Raw genomic sequence first — 20431 nt, 5'->3', positions numbered from 1 at the left:
CATTGCCTGCTAAATCTTGGAGGTTGCACTTGTAAGAAATATTTCACAGTTTGCATAGATTTAGCTTTATCTTCCATCTTTTTTAACACTTCTTCAGCCTTATTACCAAAGGCACAGTCCTGTTGTAAAGGAGCATCCAACAATTTTGCTTTAACATGGACAGGCAGAGTTTGCTCTTTGAGCCAAGCATGCCTTCTTAGCACAGATCCAGTTACGGCAGCTCTGCAAGAGGCCTCCAAGGAATCAAAACCACATTGCAAAGTAGGTTTTAGCTGAATGCAATAAATCCTGCAATTCTTTATTTTCCACACAGTCCGAGATTAACGTCATTTTCTGTTTAAGTAGTCCCACAATATGCTGTTGATATTTAAGCATATGAAATTGACAGTTTAAAGCCCTGATAGCCAAGGTTGCAGACGTGTAAACCTTCTTACCCCATCTATCCAGCGCCCTTAATGCCCTTGGGACCCTGAGAAATGGTTTCAGGATCAGCAACAGGGTTTTTGAAAAGGAATTTATGGGAGTCAGGAACCCTGTAGTATCTGTCTGGCTAACAAGGAGCCGGAGGCAGAGAATCAGGAGTCATACTAGATTCTGAAAAGACATCATCCACAATGTCTAGAACAGAAGGTAAAGCCAAAGGCCTATGCTGAGGAAGTAGAAGAAAATCCCTAAGTCTCTTTTTAGATTCAGAGAAACCCTGACTTTCCCAGTGGAAATGTTCCCTTAAGGCATGTAAAGTTTCCCCAAAAGAAAAATCCTCAGGGGGAGAGGCTGCAGGAATGGAGTCCTCTGCATCAGAGTCCTCATAAGTAGGAAAAGACAAATCCTGTTCACAAGATTCATAATCAATGTCTTGCCTAGGCCTCTTAGAAGGAGGGGGTTGGCTACCCCTGATCAGAGTAATTAAATCTTCAGCCATTTTGATAATTTGTTTTTAGGCATAGGGGCCTGCACATGTGAGCCAGGCATCGGTTTTTAGATATAGATTTAGATTTTGGCCTTAGTTTTGAAGCTGGCGTTGGTCTAATATACATATCTGTAGGCCTGAAAACACCCTCAGAAGCCGGCGCCTGCACAGCGGCTCCAGAGCCATCTAAGGTAGAGACATCCGCGGGTTCCATAATTGTAGAATCTCGCGGCATACTGGACTCCGAATGGGTCTCAGTAGAGGCCTGCGAATCAGAAGTAGCGGGTATCAGGGGCTGCGAAAGCGCCTCACTGAGTACTGGCGAACCAGCGGCTGGCTTAGGAGAAGCGTTGTCGTTGGTTTTGGACCTCGACGGTCTGTCTTGGTCTTTTTCTTTGGATTTTTTAGGAATTCCGGTAGTCGGATTGCTAACCGACGACATTACTGGATAGTTCAATCTTGAGCCAAAATATTTAGAAGCAAAAATATACCGATGTTTAATCGTGCGTTGATTAAATTTAGCACAAAACCGACAGCAAGGCATGTTGTGGTCAGGGCCTAGGCAAGGAATATAGTACAAATGAAAATCCTTATGAGGTAGTTGCTTCCCACAAGTAATGCAATTATTAACTTTTACTGACATTGGTAAGGAGTAAGAAAAAGTTTCCCTAATGGGGTACTTAGCTTTTAGTTGAAGACTTCGGTTCTGAAACTTGAAAACAAAAATTTCAGGAGTCGGCCGACCGGCACTTGCGAACTGCTTCTGCTTCGGGCACCGCACGGCAAGAAAGACTGATATAACGGCATCGGCTGCATGTTTTATACCCCCTGACGTCATGGAAGAAGGGACAGCAACCGACGCAGGACCCAAGACTTTGTTAATCAGGCCGACTGAGGGCAACCTGCCAGCAGATTACCCAAATGTAATGACTGCAACAGTAAAACATGAAGAACATCTATCATTGTTAAAAACCATTTCCTTTTCCCAGCAGGACAAGTCCTCTGAAATTTCGGAACAGGTGAAACAAAACTATCCTTTAATTCCTGCAGAGACTTGCCCTTCTCCTGCAGGGACTTAAAAAGCTCAGCAGCTGCAGAACCATGGAGATTTGTATTGTCAAGAGGAGCATCCATCAATTTGGCCTGTATATCATCAGGCAAAGGCTGAAGGTGAATCCAAGAGCAACACCTTAACACAGAACCAAAGACAGCAGCCCTAAAAGGAGCATTAGCCGAGTCATAACCACATTTAATGGAATGGCAAGCTACTTGAGAAGAGGACCCCAACAAAGAGATGGCTGAAGCCTTCCACTCAGAATCTGGAAGGTCTAAAATAACCTGAAAAGCCTGAGATAGAAGGGTTAAAACATACCTGGTTATAAGGGTCTGGTAATTCACAGCCAGAAAGGCCAGAGTAGCAGACATATACACCTTTTTGCCCAATCTTTCCGTTGTCCTACTGTCCTTGTCAAGGGAAGCAGTTTGGTAGAAAGCAATAGCCTGGAAGGCTTATCAGAAAAAAACAAACAGAGGGGACCAGCAGATGGGCATCTATAAATAAATTTACAATCAGGCACCTTATAAAACCTATCAATTTTTTAGCAGCAGGGGTCTGGGAATCAGGAACCTTAGAAGCTGCTGAAAAAGTGTCCAACAAAGCAGTAAGAATAGGACTAAAAACAGAGGGCTTAGGAGACTCTATTTGAAGAAGTTCATATCTTTTCTACACATCAAAACCTGAGTGTAGTCCCACTTAAAAGAATTCCATCAGACAGTATATCCACAGGAAATCACCTCAAAAGGAGAGCTTGGACTAACAGAATTTCTCCTTCTCAGACCCATAATCCAATGGACAGGGAATCTGGCAGGAAAAGGCCAAACATTCTTCATCAGAGTTTAAGTCCTCATTGCAAGAGTTCTGCTCCCTGGGCCTCTTAAGAGGAATAGAGGACGGGGATGGGGGTGGGCAGGAACCGAGACTCCCTGAGGGGGCTTCAAAGCCATAACAGCATTAAATAACCCCCTGTGTAAAATCCTAACATTCACACTGTGGGTCTTTAGGAGCAAGGGAAATATGCTTTGTCTTCTTTAAAGGGACGTCTGCCCTAAAAATCTTAGGAGCTCTGACCCCTGCCGACAATCAACAAAGTAGGAATCTCCTCCCTAACAGGAATCTGCAGAACACATCTCGATCCCTTGGATACATCAGCCACAGTTACCCCTGAACTTCCGAAATAGATGCCTGCAGAACCTCCAAAGATGTGCAAGAAGCCAGATCCATGCCAATCTCTGAAGCAGTCATGGCGGAGGAATCAGACAGACAAACCAGGTGATCCTCCGTGCCTTCACCAGCCTCAAGACAGATGTCTGGGGGAGGTGGCACAGCAGTAGAATCTGGCCTTCTTCTTAGCGAAGGCTGACCCCTTGGGATTGGGCAATTCTGCTATTGTACCCTATGCCAACAACTTAAGACGATGGTTTTCTAGGTAGATGGACAAAGAGGAGAGATGACTACAAAGAGTTTTAGGGCCAAACAGGGCATGACATATGGTCAAGCAAAACAAATACTTCCCCTGACATTTTTTTTTATGGGAACTCTGTCTCACACACTGGTATTTTCCCTTTCTGGATGACCTGTAACCCCACAACAAAAAGAAAAAGATAAAAAAAACTCCAATGGGGCACTTACCTGAAACTGCTTGGTAGTCAGCAGACGAAAGAGCATTTAGATGGACGATCAAAGACGGCATCTGGACTGCAGATAAATTCTGAGGAAGGTATGTATGTACATAACCTTTATGCCTTACGCTGTGAGCGGGGAGCATGTGTGTGATGTTCAATGTTTCTAATACAACCTAAGGCTTTGGTATACTGGCTGGACATCAGCTACCCTTGGCAGGGAATCCCTAGTGTAATGTGTACTGCAACAGTGATATGGAAGGACAAAATTATTTAATACAGAAACACTCCTCTCATTTCAAGGGTCTCTACAGGCTTGTATCATCAACACATGTCCCTTTCGCAATAAAAGACTAACATCAGGCAGAGAAATGTATGGCAGTATTACCTTCCTGCCAACATTTTTCCATTCAGTACATCAAGTAGTGATGTTTCTCTCTAGCCAACAGTGCTTTTCCATTTCTTCCACACTTCTGAAGAATCACTTCTGGTACATTTTTTTTTTGCTGCATCTGGCATTATTAGGTGTGAAGGCATCCTTTGTGCAGCCCTAGCCTCTAAAAGAAGACAATGCAGTCTTAACCTTCACCTATATCTAAGGAAAGAGAGCAGTTTTCCGTAAGTTCAGTCCCACCCTCCTTCACTAATCTTCAAAACAGTCATCTTAAAATAAGGTCACAGACAGTAGACATTGAAGCTCCATCTGTGCCACAGGATTAAATGACAGATTCAGTTCATCTTTCTCACATTAAGATGGTACGTTTAACTTTTACTTACAGCCTTGATTAGTGGTCACACTTTTCAATGTTTACTCTGAATTGCCTCTGTGGTTGTTGACCATTCCACTATGATGTGCTTGAACTTCAGTTTATTTAGCAGAGGTGACAAGGGCCATCACAACATTTTAAAAAATCTAAAAAATGAAAACAGTATAAGGTTAGGACTTTGAAAGATTTACTTGCAAGTGCTTACTGTACTGAAACTTAACTTCTAATGCCACAGGTTCCCCCTAAAGAAAAAGTAATTGTAATGTATGTATTTCACTGGGGGGAGGTGAACATGAACAAGATGACTGGCTCCTTTTACATTAACAACTGCAAAACTGGCAGTTCTAAATTCCAGTTGGCCACAGCATGCAACATTAATTGTCTTACTACATTCATTAAAACATGCCAGTCTGTGCTGCTGGGCTTCAAATGCTATATACATTAACTCTGTTGAGAAAGAAATATAACCATAATTATTAGTTTCTCTTGCTCTGCCTTCTTGACCAATAGTATGAACCACAATCTCCTCTCTCTCTCGGACATCAGCATCATCAAAGACAACGAATAAACCAAACTATTAATGGAAAACACTTTCAAAGAAAGGCAAGAGTTTTGGGATAAAAAAATATTTTGTGGACTCTGCACACAATTAAAAGACTTATGAGAGTTACTTTAGTTACCAGACTTATTCAACTTGGAAAGCAGTCATGTTGAAGTACATACACTCAATTTTAGCTATAGCATCTAAAAGTGTATAATGACTTTGCTTTCATTTGAGCCAGCCCACCTTAGGTGTTTAGCTACTAGCCAAAACTCCTGTTTTATCTGATAGCCTGAGGTGTACTCTCTGTGTAGTGTAGTACTTCTGTTACAAAGACTTACAATTCTCTGAATTTGTGCAGTTGACAAAGCAGAGTTAATTTCCTGGCTGTGTTGGAATCTATAACTATCTTGGAGTCTGTAACTATGTGACATACAAACTAAGTCGTATACTTTTGCAATGTACATCCTCCCAGTCCCATCTCATTTGATCACTCATCCGAGCACAGTGAGATAATTTGGGTAGGACTACCCCCTTGCTTCAGTGTAGCAACTGCCTCATGTTGACTGACAGCCCTCTTCTCCTAGCACATAATTCTTCTACTTGCGAGAAATGCATGTACATCAGTAAACCCGGAGTCCGTGCTTTCTCGCGTCACAGTCATTACTCCTGACAAAGAGCAGATTGCCAGCACAAACGCCACACCACAAACATCACATTGCCAAGCACAACACACACACGCCTATGCAAAGGTCCTCAATAAAAACTTACCTAACAGAAGACACCTCCAAAACACACTCACAAACACTCCACACACAACACCAAATACATCTCACAGCAGACAACACACCAGTGTCTCACAAACACAGCCTATAAGGCAAAACAATAAACCATCACAGCCCACAGGACATCACAATAAACCAAACATACTAGTCATTGGTGACTCAATTGTGAGACACACTGATGTCCCCCTCACCAGGCTTGGCAAGGAGAAGGTCACAGTCAGTTGTTTGTCTGGTGTCAGAATCCACCACATCATGCACGCACTTAAGTCTCTCCACAACAAGTACAACTCCCTGGAATATATGAAGAGAGACATGACTGAGATCTCAGAATGTGTGTCCCAGGCAGGTATGACCCTAGCCCTAAGCAGCATCCTACCTTCACCAAGAATGATACCACAACACCAACAGAATAATTGACTTCAACAATTGGCTTAGTTTTTGGTGTCATTCCAAGGGGAACCAGTATCTGTCTGCCTGGGATGACATGATCGACAGGCCTCAATGCTTTGCCAGAGATGGCCTCCGCCTGTCACCACTGGATTTTCAGGATCCTGGCCAAGGCCCTCACCTCCCCCATTGTGCCTTTTTTAGGCAATGTCACAAAGACAAACCTTCCAACATAAAAAATCTGTCAAAAACCAAATTTAAAGGTCATGTTGCTTAATGCTAGGAGCCTTAACCTAAAAATGGACACACTGGAGGCTCTCCTTGAACTGGAAAATGCAGATGTCTGTGCGGACATGGAAACTTGGCTCAGGGCTGTGGAGGGTCAACCCATGCCTTACCAGGCTATACCTCATTCCACACAATCTGACCCCAAAATAAGGCTGGGAAGACTAAAGGTGGTGGAGTCTCTATCTTCATTAAGGACAGACACTCCTCCAGACGGGTTTGCCAGCATGGCACACTGGAACTACTCCAGGTGCAACTGATATTTGGCAAGACACCCATCCAAGTTACAGACAGCTATAGACTCCCCTCCATGACTCAGGACACACATTCCTCTTACCTGGATCTACTTGACTCCATTAAGGTACCCCCTCATCAATTCTAATCCACAAGACCAGGTTGTCTCATCCCCCACAAGGGGAGGTAACATTTTGGACGTGGTTCTCACCAACATGGGCGACCGCTACACCACTCCCATATTTTTTTCTTCCCTGGTGAGATCAGACCATCGGACAGTCTCATTTGAAGTTTCTATCCCACCCAAACCCCCCCAAACCCTAATCAAGCTAAAAAACTTCTCAAAAGTGACTAGAACCTCCTAAGGGAGGGTATCTGTAGCTTCACACCACTGCCCCCCTCAGAGGATGCAGACAACTATGCAGTACACCAGTGCAGTATACAAGCACTTGTACAACTGCATGGACTCAGCCATACCCAATTGAACTAAAACCTGCTCATCAAGGAAACACAAACCTGTTTGCTGGACATTCTCTATCAACAGGTGTTACAATTAAAGGAAGAAACTGTTGTCCCAGGGTAAAATGGAACATATTCCAAACTGGAAAAAAGTACAGTTTTGTACCTACCATAAATGTAGATGTTCGAGTGTATACCCTACTGCAGTCATCACACTTGGGTTATCCTGTCGTCAGGCGGTCCCGCAGTCCGCCCGAATTCCAAAGTCTTGGTCCAGCGTCGGTTACTGTCGCTTCTTCCCTGACGTCAGTGCGCCAGGGGTACATAAGAGGCATCAGACGCCATTTTCTTCAGTTTTTCTTGCCCCAGATGTCAGGTGCCCCCCCAAAATGTGGTCAGTAGATAGTACCAATAATAAAAGTTTAGCACAGACAAAACATCCCTCCAGCTATAAGCAAATACACCACAAAGGTTGTATCAGATTTTAAGGTATTGAAAGGTTTTAGTTAGGTCAGAGGGGATGGAGGGAGGGTAACCTGGACTGCAGCAGGGTATACACTCGAACATCTACATTTATGGTAGGTACAAATCATCGTGTTACCCTGCTGCAGTCATCACACTTGGGTAGAATCCCAAAGCTAAGGATGAGAGGTGGAGTCAAACAGGGTTAGAGGAGGCTAGAAGGCCCTGCAAAGCTGCAGTGCCGAAGCCAGCTCTAGTCTTAGTGTAAAGTGGTAAGTGATTGTGTTTGGTGAAGGTGTGTACTGAACTCCAAGTTGTAGCTTCCGGAATATCCTTGGTTGGCACACCCCTGCGGAAGGCTGTAGATGTAGCTGCTGCCCTGGTAGAGTGGGGCCTTATGCTAGCAGGAACTGGTTTTCCATGGTGGGTGTAGCAAAAACGTATGCAATGTCCTATCCATTTGGAAATGGTCTGTTTTGAGATAGCCTTTCCTTGGGATGCTGTAGCATAGGATACAAAAAGCTGGTCAGATTTTCTGAAAAACCTTAGTTTTATCCAAGTAGTAACGTAGCTGCCTGTGAATGTCCAAGGAATGCAGGAGTCTTTCTCCTTTGTTCTGTGGATTTGGAAAGAAGGTGGGTAAATGGATGGTTTGATTTAGAGCCACACTGGATACCACCTTAGGCATAAAGGAGGGGTTAGTTTGTAGAGAAACTCTGTCTTGATGAAAAATTAGGAAAGGCTCTACTGCCATTAGTGCCTGAAGCTCTGAGACTCTTCTGGCTGAAGTAATTGCTGGCAGCAGGGCAGTCTTCCATGATATAAACTTTAAGTCAGCTGAGAAAGCTGGTTCAAAAGGAGGTAGTGTAAGTTTTTCCAGAACAAAACTGAGGTCCCAAGTTGGTGTTGGTGCTCTCCTGGGAGGCCTAATGTTTTTGGCCCCTCTGAGAAACTGCCTTAGAAGTGGATGTGAAAATAAGGGAGGATCTGTGTTGTAATGAGGTGAAATAGCTGAGACGTGGATTTTAATAGATGAAAAAGAAAGCCCTTTGTGTAACATCTCAGTTAAATATTGTAGAATCTGAGGTATGTCCGGCTGAAGGGTATTTTGGCCTTTAGCTTGGTTCCAGGGGCAAAACCTTTTCCATTTGTCTAAGTAGGCTTTCCTGGTGCTGGGCCTCCTGGCTTCCAGAATAACATCCATAACAGCTTGTGAAAGAGGAGCTGGCTGGTTGCTTAGGTGATTTGCCATGCAGCCAAATTTAAGGTTTTGAGCTGGCTGTGTAGAATCTGACTGTCTTGCTGTGTGAGCAGATGAGTAATTTGTGGTAAAATCCATGGTGGGCCCTGGGCCATATTCCTTAATAGTGGGTACCAGTGCTGGCGTGGCCAGTCTGGGGCAATGAGTATCATTCGGGGTCTCTCCTTCCTGGCTTTCAGCAGCACCTTTGTGAGAAGAGGCAATGGAGGGAAGGCATATACTGTCAGCATTTTCCAACTGAATGAGAGTGCGTCCACTTTCCAAGCTTGATGGTGAAATGCCCTTGTACAAAATTTTGTTAGCTGATAGTTTTGGGGGCTGGCAAACAGGTCTATGTCTGGGTGCCCCCATTTTTGAGTTATCATTGCAAATACTTGTGAATCCAGTTTCCACTCGTGGGGATCCATGATGTTTCTGCTTAGGTCGTCTGCCAATGTGTTCTTTTTTCCTGGCAGGAATTGAGCTTGTAATTGAACTTGGTAAGCCAGTGCTGTGTTCCACAAGGTCATTGCTTGCCTACATAGAGGGTAGGAGTGTGTACCCCCTTGTTTGTTTATGTACCACATTACTGTGGTGTTGTCTGTCCTTATTGTAAGCTGTCCTGGATGTAAGAGGTCCTTGAAGGCTGTCAGGGCATTCTGTACAGCTAGCATTTCTTTTTGATTGATGTGCAGATTCCTTTGATCTGCAGTCCATATGCCTTGAACGCACCGTCCTGCCATGTGTGCCCCCCAGGCATAGTCCGATGCATCTGTTGTCATTGTTTGCCTGGCTGGGAGCAAGGTGAAAGGTTGACCCCTGTTGAGGTGACATGCCTGTGACCACCATAGGAACCCCTGTTGAAGGCAGGGAATGAGAGGTATCATTGTTCCAAGCTGTGGCTGTGTTGAGTCCATACGCTTTTTAGGTACCATTGTAATTTCCTCATATGCAGTTTTGCAAATGGTATTAGTAGTATGCAAGATGCCATGAAGCCCAAGGCCTGCAGAATTTTTCTTGCAGGGAGTTGGGTCTTTGTTGCCATTGTTTTGAAGTATTGAGTTAATTGTAGTTGTTTGTCTGGCATCAGATAAGCCATCTGGGCCGTTGTATTCAAGCTGGCACCCAGGAATGTCATATTTTGTGAGGGCACTAGTTTTGATTTCTTTTCGTTTACTGTGTACCCTAGGCAGCCTAGAAGGTGTTTTACAAAAGCCAGATGTTGTAAGAAAATGTCCTTGCTTTCTGCTTGGATGAGGCAGTCATCCAGGGATGGGTATATTTGAATTCCTCTTTGTCTGCAGTATGCAATTACTGGTGCCAGGCATTTTGTGAAGACCCTGGGCGCAGTAGATAAGCCAAAGGGCAGTGCAGAGAATTGGTAATGGGTTGAACCTGCAATGAAACGGAGGTATCTTCTGCAATTTTGTCTGGTAGGGACATGCAGGTATGCCTCCTTGAGGTCCAACATTACTAGCCAAGCTTTCTTGCCCAACATGGGAAGAAGCTGCTGTAGTGTTAGCATCTTGAATTTGGGTACTTGCAAGAAGGTGTTTAGAATTGAAAGGTCCAGAATGGGTCTCCAGGCATTGTCCTTTCTGGGGACTAGAAAGAGCCTTGAGTAAAATCCTTGGCCTTGCTCCTGTGTAGGTACCAATTGAATGGCTCTCATGTCCATGAGAGCTGTAATTTGTTTTTGTGCCTCTGCCCATTAATTTTGTGGCAGGTTTGGCATTCCTTTTATCCTTAGCAAGGTGTGGAAATGGAATCTGTATCCTTGTGAGATAACGTCTAGGACCCATTTGTCCTTTGTGACGATGCGCCAGTTCTCTGCAAAAAGTGCCAATTTTCCTCCCAAGGGAGCTGCCAAGTGAGTTTTGCTTGGCAGTTTGAGGTTTGTCATTGTGTTTGCCTTCTAGTAGTTTGGGACCTGTCTTCTCCTCCCTTCTGTGTTGCAGTGCCCCATTGTTGAGGTTTGTAAGGGATTTGTGCCTGTCCTCTGCCCCTTGGGCACCTGTATTTACCCCTCTGTGGTCTGTCAGGAGCTGGAAAGGACCAATTTTTTGTTGGCCAATTTCTGCTGAAGCGTGGGGGCTGTACCTGTAAGAAATCTTTGACCGTCTGCATAGATTTTGCCTTATCCTCCATTTTCTTTAAAACCTCTTCTGCTTTAACCCCAAATAAGACATCCTGCTGTAGGGGTGCATTTAGTAACTTCGCTTTAACATGATCAGGCAGAGTTTGTTCCTTTAACCAAGCATGCCTATGTATAACAGACCCAGTAACAGCTGCTCTACAGGAAGCTTCCAAGGAATCAAATCCACATTGTAAAGTATGTTTGCCCATCTGTTCAGCTGCATGCAACAGATCCTGCATTTCCTTGAATTCAGACTGCTGAGGGCGCGTGCTCATCTTTTGTTTTATTTGAGACATTAGGAATTGCTGGTATTTAAGCATGTGAAATTGACAATTTAGTGCTCTTATAGCTAGAGTAGCTGAGGTGTAAACCTTCTTCCCACACCTATCTAGTGCTCTGGAGTCCCTTTCAGAGGGTACAGGATTTTTAGCCATAGAAGCCTTAGCCCCTTTGGGACCCTGGGAGATTGTCTCTGGATCAGCAACAGGGCTTTTGTAAAGGAATTTGTGTGAGTCAGGCACTCTATAGTATCTATCTGGTTTGGCTGGAGCAGGAGGCAGAGAATCTGGATTTAGACTAGATTCTAAGTAAACATCATCCACAATGTCTAAAACTGGGGGGATAGCAAGTGGTCTGTGCTGGGGGAGTAAAAGAAACTCTCGGAGCCTTTTCTTTGAGTTGTAGTACTCCTGACCTTCCCAGTGGAAATGTTCCCTCATGGTATGTAAGGTTTCCCCAAAGGAATAGTCTTCAGGGGGAGAAGCTGAGGGAATGGAATCTTCAGCATCAGAATCTTAATAAGGGGGAAAGGAGTAATCCTGTTCCTCAAAGGAGCCTGAGGAAATAGACACTTGATCAGAGGAGGCATAATCCTCCTCCTGTCTAGGCCTTTTGTCGGGGGGGGGTTGGGAACCCCTGATTAAAGAAATCAAATCTTCAGCCATTTTAAGCATCTGTTTCTTTGGCATGGGGGCCTTGAACTGGAGACTGAAGTGCAGTCCTTTTTGGTTTTAGAGGAGTCTTAAGTTTAGCATAAGATTTTATGGTGAGAGTAGTCTGTCTGAAGACACCTTCTGAAACCGAAGGTGTTCCTACAGCACCAGCTTCTCCTTCTGCAGTGTCGTCGGTAGGGCCTAAAGAAAATGGCTGCGTCGGCCTAGAACTCTCTGTTAGAGAATCCAAAGCGGTCTGGGGTTCCAATTCTGCGGTAGCCAGAGGCTGCTTAGGCGCCTCACTGAAAACCAGAGAACCGGCGACCGGCCCAGCCGAGGCCTCGGAGTCTGGCTTGGATCTAGGCTGCCTGTCTTTATCTTTGTGTTTTTTATGCACACCGGTAGTCGGTTGCTCCGACGGCATAGTGTAATTAAATTTCCTACCGAAGTAGTGTTGTGCGAAATCAAAGCGTTGCTTTATAGTTCGCTTATTGAACCTAGCACAAAACCGACAACCAGTGACGTCGTGGTCTGGGCCTAGGCAAGGTATACAATAAGAATGAAAGTCCTTATGAGGTATTTGCTTCCCACAAGAAATGCAATTGTTACCTTTTCTGACATCGGACTGAGGCAAGAAAAGGTTCCCCAATGGGGTACTTAGCTTTGAAGACTTCGGACTGAAACTCGATTCGAAAATCTCAGGTGTTGGCCGACCAGCACTTGCGACCTGCTTCTGCTTTGGGCACCACGCGGCAAGAAAGACTGAAGAAAATGGCGTTGGATGCCTCTTATGTACCCCTGGCGCACTGATGTCAGGGAAGAAGCGACAGCAACAGACGGCAGACCAAGACTTTGGAATTCAGGCCGACTGCGGGACCGCCTGACGACAGGATAACCTAAGTGTGGTGACTGCAGCAGGGTAACACAATGAACATCTCCCTCCTTAGCCAAAACAAACAAATTAGATCACTAGTGAAAGCCTCCAAAGCCAATTATGAATCAAAACTAGCCTCCGAAAAAAAGGGAAACCACAAAGCCTTCTTCAGTTACATCAGGAACCTCCATGGCAAAAGCTCAGGTTTGTTCCGAATTAGTACTTAATAGTACCATTTACACCAATCCTGATGACTTAGACAACCTGCTAGCAGATAAGTTCAGCACAAACCTCAACCCTGTCCTCCGCCAAAGGCCCTTTCAACATCCCAGATACTTGTCCTGCACCTCACATCTCCACAGATCAAGTGTTAAAGGCCCTATCCAAGGTAAAGAACACAGCTTACATGGGACCTGATAGTATCCCAGCCTGTATTCTGCACCATCTCCAGCAAGAACTGGCTTCGCCATTGAGCACCCTATTCAACCACAGCCTAAATATAGGCTTCATTCCAGCAGAGTGGAGAAACTACAGTTGTGTACCTATCATAAATGTAGATGTTAGAGTGTATTCACTGTTGCAGTCATTACACTTGGGTTATCCTGCTGGCAGGCTACCCGCAGTCGGCCTGAACTACAAAGTCCTGGTCCGGCGTCGGTTGCTGTCGCCTCTTCCCTGACGTCAGTGTGCCAGGGGTATAAAAGATGCAGCAGACGCCATTTTCTTCAGTTTTTCTTGCCCCAGATGTCAGGTGCCCCCAAACAGGTAGGCTAAAAATTCTGCTCATAAAAAAGCATACACTAACATAAACATACCTTCATCTACAAGCAAATACACCACATAGGTTGTATAGAATAGAGAAGTACAGATAAGTCCCAGCAATGAAAGGGGGATGGAGGGAGGGTAACCTGGACTGCAACAGTGAATACACTCGAACATCTACATTTATGGTAGGTACACAACTGTACTATGTTCACCGTGTTTCACTGTTGCAGTCATTACACTTGGGTTGAATCCCAAAGCTGAGGTTGGGTGGCTGGGCCAAGATAGAATTAGGAGTGGCTGAGGCCCTGCAGAACTGCAGTGGCGAAGCCTGTTCTGGATTTAGAGTAAAGAGGTAAGTGGTAATGCTTTGCAAAAGTGTGCACTGAAGTCCAAGTTGCAGCCTCCAAGATATCCTTGATTGGTACTCCTCTGAGGAAGGCAGCTGAGGTGGCTGCTGCCCTGGTAGAATGTGGTCTAATGCCCTTAGGCACTGATTTGCCATGTTGTGAATAGCAGAAACAAATGCAGTGTCCTATCCAGTTTGAAATAGTCTGCTTTGAGATAGCCTTTCCTTGTGATTCTGCAGCATATGCCACTAAAAGTTGCTCAGTCTTTCTGAAAGCTTTAGTTTTGTCCAAGTCGAAGCGTAGCTGTCTGTGTATGTCCAAAGAATGCAGAATTCTCTCCCCCTTATTCTGTGGGTTTGGATAGAAGGTAGGCAAATGAATGGTTTGGTTAAGAGCCACACTGGACACTACCTTAGGCATAAATGTTGGGTTTGTCCTTAGAGAAACCCTGTCCGGATGGACAATAATAAAAGGTTCCACAGCCATTAATGCCTGTAACTCTGAGACTCTTCTTGCTGAGGTTATTGCTAGGAGCAGAGCTATTTTCCATGATAAGTATTTTATGTCAGCTGTACTGGCTGGCTCAAAAGGAGGCAGTGTGAGTTTTTCCAAGACAAAGTTGAGGTCCCATGCAGGTGTTGGAGCTCTCCTTGGAGGTCTTATGTTTTTGGCCCCTCTGAGGTACTGCCTTAGCAGTGGATGTGAAAAAATAGGTTGGTCCGTATTGTAATGAGCTGAAATGGCAGAGGCATGGATCTTAATTGATGAGAAGGATAGGCCTTTGTCCAGCATCTCAGTTAGGTATTGTAAAATCTGAGGAATATTTGGTACAAGTGTGTCCATTTCTTGTGCCTGGTTCCAAGCACAGAATCTCTTCCATTTTTCTGTATAAGATTTTCTGGTGCTGGGCCTCCTGGCCTCCAAAATAACATCCATAACTGCTTTAGAGAGAGGCGAGTTCTGAATAGTTACATTATCAGCCATGCAGCCAGATTTAGGGTTCTGAGTTGGCTGTGCAGGATCTGATTGTTTTGTTGGGTCAGCAAATGAGGAATTTGGGGTAATGTCCAGGCTGGGCCTTGAGATAAGCTCTTTAGGATTGGGTACCAGTACTGGTGTGGCCAGTCTGGGGCAATCAGTATAATTTTTGGCTTCTCTTATCTGACCTTTAGGAGTACCTTGGGGAGGAGAGGCAGCGGAGGAAAGGCATATACTGTAAGGTTTTTCCAGCTGAATGATAGGGCATCCACTTTCCATGCTTGTTTGTGATAAGTCCTTGTGCAGAATCCCTGTAGTTGGCAGTTGTGCGGGGAGGCAAATAGATCTATGTCTGGGCATCCCCATTTCCTTGTTATCATGCTGAAGATTTGTGGAGTTTCCACTCATGAGGATCCTTGAGATTTCTGCTTAGTTTGTCTGCCAGAGTATTTGTCTTTCCTGGCAAGAATTGTGCTTGCAGGTGTACTTGATAAATCAATGCTGTGTTCCACAAAGTCATGGCTTGTCTGCAGAGGGGGTAGGAATGTGTGCCTCCCTGCTTGTTTATGTACCACATGACTGTAGTATTGTCCGTCTTTACCAGCAGTTGTCTTGGATGAAGTAGATCCTTGAAGGCTGTCAGGGCATTCTGAACAGCTAGCATCTCTTTTTGATTGATATGAAGATGCATTTGGCTTGCTGGCCATGCTCCCTGAATACAATTTCCTGTCATGTGGGCTCCCCAGGCATAATCTGATGCATCTGTTAGTGTCTGCCTGGCCGTGGGTAGAGTGAATGGCTGTCCCTTGTTGTGGTGACAGGCCTGTGCCCACCATCGAAACTCCTGTTGCAGGCAGGGAATGAGGGTAATTAATGTTTCCAGGCTGTGGCAATGTTGAGTCCAAACACTTTTTAGATACCATTGTAGTTTCCTCATATGCAGTCTTGCATATGGAATTAGTAGAATGCAGGATGCCATGAAGCCCAAAGCCTGCAGAATTTTTCTTGCAGATAACTGGGTCTTTGTTGCCAACATTTCGAAGTAAGAAATCAGTTGCCTTTGCTTGTCTGGCGTGAGATAAGCCATCTGGGCAGTTGTATTTAAGTTTGCACCCAGGAATATTATCTCTTGAGAGGGTACTAGTTTTGATTGCTTTTCATTTACCGTGTACCATAAGCAAATCAGTAATCTTTATACAAACGCCAGATGCCTCAGTAGAATGTCTTTGTTCTCTGCTTGAATAAGGCAATCGTCCAAGTAAGGGTATATTTGAATTCCCCTTTGTCTGCAGAAAGCAATTACTGCTGCCAGGCATTTTGTGAAGACCCTGGGCGCAGTAGATAAGCCAAAGGGCAGTGCATAGAATTGGTAGTGCATTGATCCAGCTATGAATCTGAGGTATTGTCTGCAAGATTGTCTGATTGGGACATGTACGTATGCCTCTTTTAGGTCCAAAGTTACAAGCCAAGCCTTCTTGCCCAGCATGGGCAGAAGCTGCTGCAGAGTCAACATTTTGAATTTTGGAACGTCCAGAAAAGTGTTTAGAATAGACAGGTCCAGTATTGGTCTCCAGGCTTTGTCCTTTCTGGGTACGAGGAATAGTCGAGTAAAATCCTTGTCCTTGCTCTTGCTGTTGTACTCGCTGAATGGCCCTCATGTCCATGAGGGATGTAACTTGCTTTTGTGCCTCTGTCCATTGATTTTGTGGCAGGTCTGGCATACCTTTTGTCTTTGGCAGGGTGTGAAAGTGAAACCTGTAGCCCTGGGACACTATATTCAAGACCCATTTGTCCTGGGTGATTATATGCCAATTTTGTGGAAAAAAGTGCTGGTTTTCCCCCTAAGGGGGCTGCCAAAAGATAAGTGCTTGGTATTGGCAGAGGAAAGTCATTGGGACTGTTTCTATATGGCTGTGATTTGTCTTCTCCGCTTTTGGAGGTAGAAGCACCCCATTGTTTAGGCCTGTATGAGCCTTGGGGCTGGGATCTGCCTCTAGGGCATCTGTATTGCCTCTTTGTGGCCTCTCTGACACTGGAAAGGACCAATTCTTTGAAGGCCATTTCCTGCTAAATCTGGGTGGTTGTACCTGTAAGAAATCCTTAACTGCCTGCATAGATTTTGTTTTATCCTCCATTTTCTTAAACACCTCCTCTCCCTTAACACCAAACAAAGTATCATGCTGCAAAGGAGCATCCAATAATTTTTCTTTAACGTGATCAGGCAGATTTTGTTTCTTTAACAAAGCATGCCTTCTAATGACAGTACCCGTAACAGCGGCCCTTCAAGAGGCCTCCAGTGAATCAAAACCACATTGCAAAGTATGCTTACCCACTTGTTCAGCTGCATGCAATAAATCCTGCATTTCCTTGTTATCTGGACATTCAGAATTTGTCAACATTTTCTGTTTTAGCAGTGACATTAAATATTGCTGATATTTAAGCATATGAAACTGACGATTTAAAGCCCTTACAGCCAAGGTAGCAAAAGTGTAAACTTTTTCCCCCATCTGTCCAGTGCCCTAGAATCCCTATCAGAGGGGACAAGGTTTTTCGCAGTGGAAGCCTTGACCCCTTTGGGACACTGAGATATAGTTTCTGGGTCAACAGCAGGGTTTTTATATAGAAATTTGTGGGAATTTGTAACCCTGTAGTATCTGTTTGGCTTAACAGGTGCAGGGGGTAAAGAGTCAGGAGACAGGCTGGACTCTGAAAATACATCATCTACTATGTCTAGAACAGGTGGAATAGCAAGAGGTCTGTGCTGAGGTAGTAAAAGAAAGTCTCTGAGCCTTTTCTTAGATTCTGAGTAATCTTGGCTCTCCCAGTGAAAGTGCTCCCTCATGGTGTGAAGGGTTTCCCCGAAAGAATAATCCTCAGGAGGAGAGGCTGAAGGAATAGACTCTTCAGCATCAGAATCCTCAAAGGGAGGAAGGGAGTATCCCTGCTCAGAGGAGGAGTCAGAGGAAATGGAAACCTGATCTGAAGATTCATATTCTGTCTCTTGCCTAGGCCTCTTATCAGGAGGGGGGGTGGGAACCCTTGATCAAAGTAATTAGGTCTTCGGCCATTTTAAGCATCTGTTTTTTAGGCATGGAAGTCTGTGCAGGAGAATGCTGTACTTCTTTCTTTGTTTTTAAAGCTGCTTTAGTCTTTGCCTTTGAAGCTGAGGTTGGCTTAACATACAACTGTGTAGGTCTGAAAACACCCTCAGAAGCCGATGCTTGCTCAGCGGCTCCAGACCCATCTGAGAGAATAGTTTCCGAGTGTCCAATACCTTGAGTATCCAGAGGCCTAGTCGGCTCCACGTGGGAGTTGGAAGCGGCCTGTGGCACTGAGGTAGCGGGCGTCAGGGGCTGCAAAAGCGCCTCACTGAGAACCGGCGACTGGCCTAGCGGAGGCCTCGTTGTCGGTTTTGGACCTCGGATGCCTGTCCTTTTCCTTGCGCTTTTTATAAACTCTGGTCGTCGGCTGTTCTGATGGCATTATATAATTAAATCTTCGTCCAAAGTAATGAAAGGCAAAATCGTACCAACGCTTAATAGTGCGTTGGTTAAATCTAGCACAAAACCGACAGCTAGCAACATCGTGGTCAGGGCCTAGGCAAGGAATACAGTAAGAATGAAAATCCTTATGAGGTATTTGCTTCCCACAAGAAATACAATTATTAACTTGTTCTGACATCGGTCTGAAGCAAGAAAAAGGTTTCCCCAACAGGGTACTTAGCTTTAATGAAGACTTTGGATCTGAAATTCGGATTTGAAAATCTCAAGTCGGCCGACCGGCACTTGCGAACTGCTTTTACTTTGAGCACCACGTGGCAAGAAAGACTGAAGAAAATGGCGTCGGCTGCATCGTTTATACCCCTGGTGCACTGATGTCAGGGAAGAGGCGACAGCAACCAATGCTGGACCAGGACTTTGTAATTCAGGCCGATTGCAGGTAGCCTGCCAGCAGGATAACCCAAGTGTAATGACTGCAACAGTGAAACACGATGAACATCTGCCATTGTCATGCCCTAGCACAAAGGTGGTGCCACTACTGACCCTGGAAACTATCGCCCCATTAGCCAGACAAGTCTGATCTGTAAAACCATGGAGCATATTATTATGGATCTCATAAACAAGGATATAGGCAATCTCCAAGCACTTGACCCCACCTAGCTCAGATTCGTCAAGGGCAGATCTTACCTGTTGAACCTGGTTGACAGTCTCAGTGTATCAGCTTACCTTGACTTGGCCAAGGCCTTTGACACAATTCCCCATTCAGAAATCACTGAAAAGCTAACACAACTTGGCGTAAATCTCTATCTCATCAGACAGGTGGCCAACTGGCTCACCGACAGGACCCTCAAAGTCAAAATAGGCACCTCCACCTCCGATACCAGACCTGTCACTAGTGGAGTTCCTCAGGGATCTGTCCTGGGACCCCTACTGTTTGGCATGTACTTCTCAGAGGTCCAGGCAAAGACAAAAGGCCTGTGGCTGACCAAGTTTGCGGACAACTGCAAGTTGGGTGCTGTCATTGACTCCCCAAATTATGTTAACATATTGAAAGAGGGTCTCACAGCAAATAATGACTGGTGTCAAAGTTATGGCCTCAAGCTAAACGCAAAAAAAGTGTCATCATATTATCTGGCAAAAACACGGCCCCTACTGATTACCACATCAACGGCAACCCCGTAAGCACACAACCTGTGGTGAGACACCTGGGCACTCAGGTTAATAACCTCACATTCGACCATCATGTAGCGGCAGTGGTCAGAAAAGCCTTTTACTTGGTTCATCTCACAAGTAAAGGATTGTATACAGAAAAAAGGGAGGTTATTACCTCTCTATACTCCTCCCTCATTAGACCAATAATTGAGTATAATGCCCCATTTGGTATGTACCTCTCCAAACATCTGCACCAACTGGATAGGCCACTGAAATACCTCACAAAGAGAATCCATGGCCTCCAATACCTGTCCTATGAGGACAGGCTCAAATCACTATCACTCTATTCTGTATCGTACAAATTGCTGAGGGGTAATCTGTGTCTCGACTACAAGGCAATTTCGGACCCTGCCCTACTAGAGATGCTCCATATCCGTAAGCCTCACGCACTACCTGCTCAAAAGGCCAGAATACAATAAGCAACATGAACAAAACCTGCTGGAGAGACAGGTTTGTTTCCCACAGGTTGCCCAGTCTCTTGAATAGACTTCCCATACATGTCAAACAAAGCACCTTGCTGACGCTCTTCATGTGCAACCTTGATGAGTGGATGGGAAACCAAAAATTTGTCTCAGGGGTTCCACCTGTGTCCCTCACTAACAAGGGCAACAGATGCTGACTGAGGTTTCTTTTTGGGGATAAACTCTTGGCTAGACTTGTAAGGGCCCCAGGGCCATGCCTAGTAATCTCCTATGATCCTATGAGTGGGCTGCCGAAAAATAAAAATAAATACAACTTCTGTGTTCATCTGGTAGTTCTGCAGTTGCCAGGTAGCTTGCAACGCAACACCTCAATTCAGACAAGGCTGGTAAAATATAAAAACAGAGAGACCTACAGATCAGCAGCATTAATAATGTATTTGCTGTGAAGAAAAAACACAGTGAACACCAAGATTACTTACTCTGACAAACATGGTGCCACTACATTAGCCAACTCT

The 20431-nt window shown here is 44.9% G+C and overlaps 1 protein-coding gene across 2 annotated transcripts in view; it reads right to left on the bottom strand.

The window, feature by feature from the left end:
* EXTL3 (exostosin like glycosyltransferase 3) overlaps positions 1-20431 on the bottom strand; it is a 1000838-nt gene that overhangs the window by 599951 nt on the left and 380456 nt on the right. For both annotated transcript variants that reach the window (XM_044062714.1, XM_044062715.1), the window contains exon 3: positions 4367-4502. The gene's annotated coding sequence lies outside the window, so the exon portion shown is untranslated. The remainder of the gene's footprint in view (positions 1-4366; positions 4503-20431) is intronic.

Source organism: Protopterus annectens, chromosome 2.part1 (assembly GCF_019279795.1).
Source record: "Protopterus annectens isolate FY-2018-M chromosome 2.part1, PAN1.0, whole genome shotgun sequence".
Taxonomy (NCBI): Eukaryota; Metazoa; Chordata; order Ceratodontiformes; family Protopteridae; genus Protopterus; species Protopterus annectens.
This window is presented reverse-complemented; position numbering and strand designations above follow the sequence as displayed.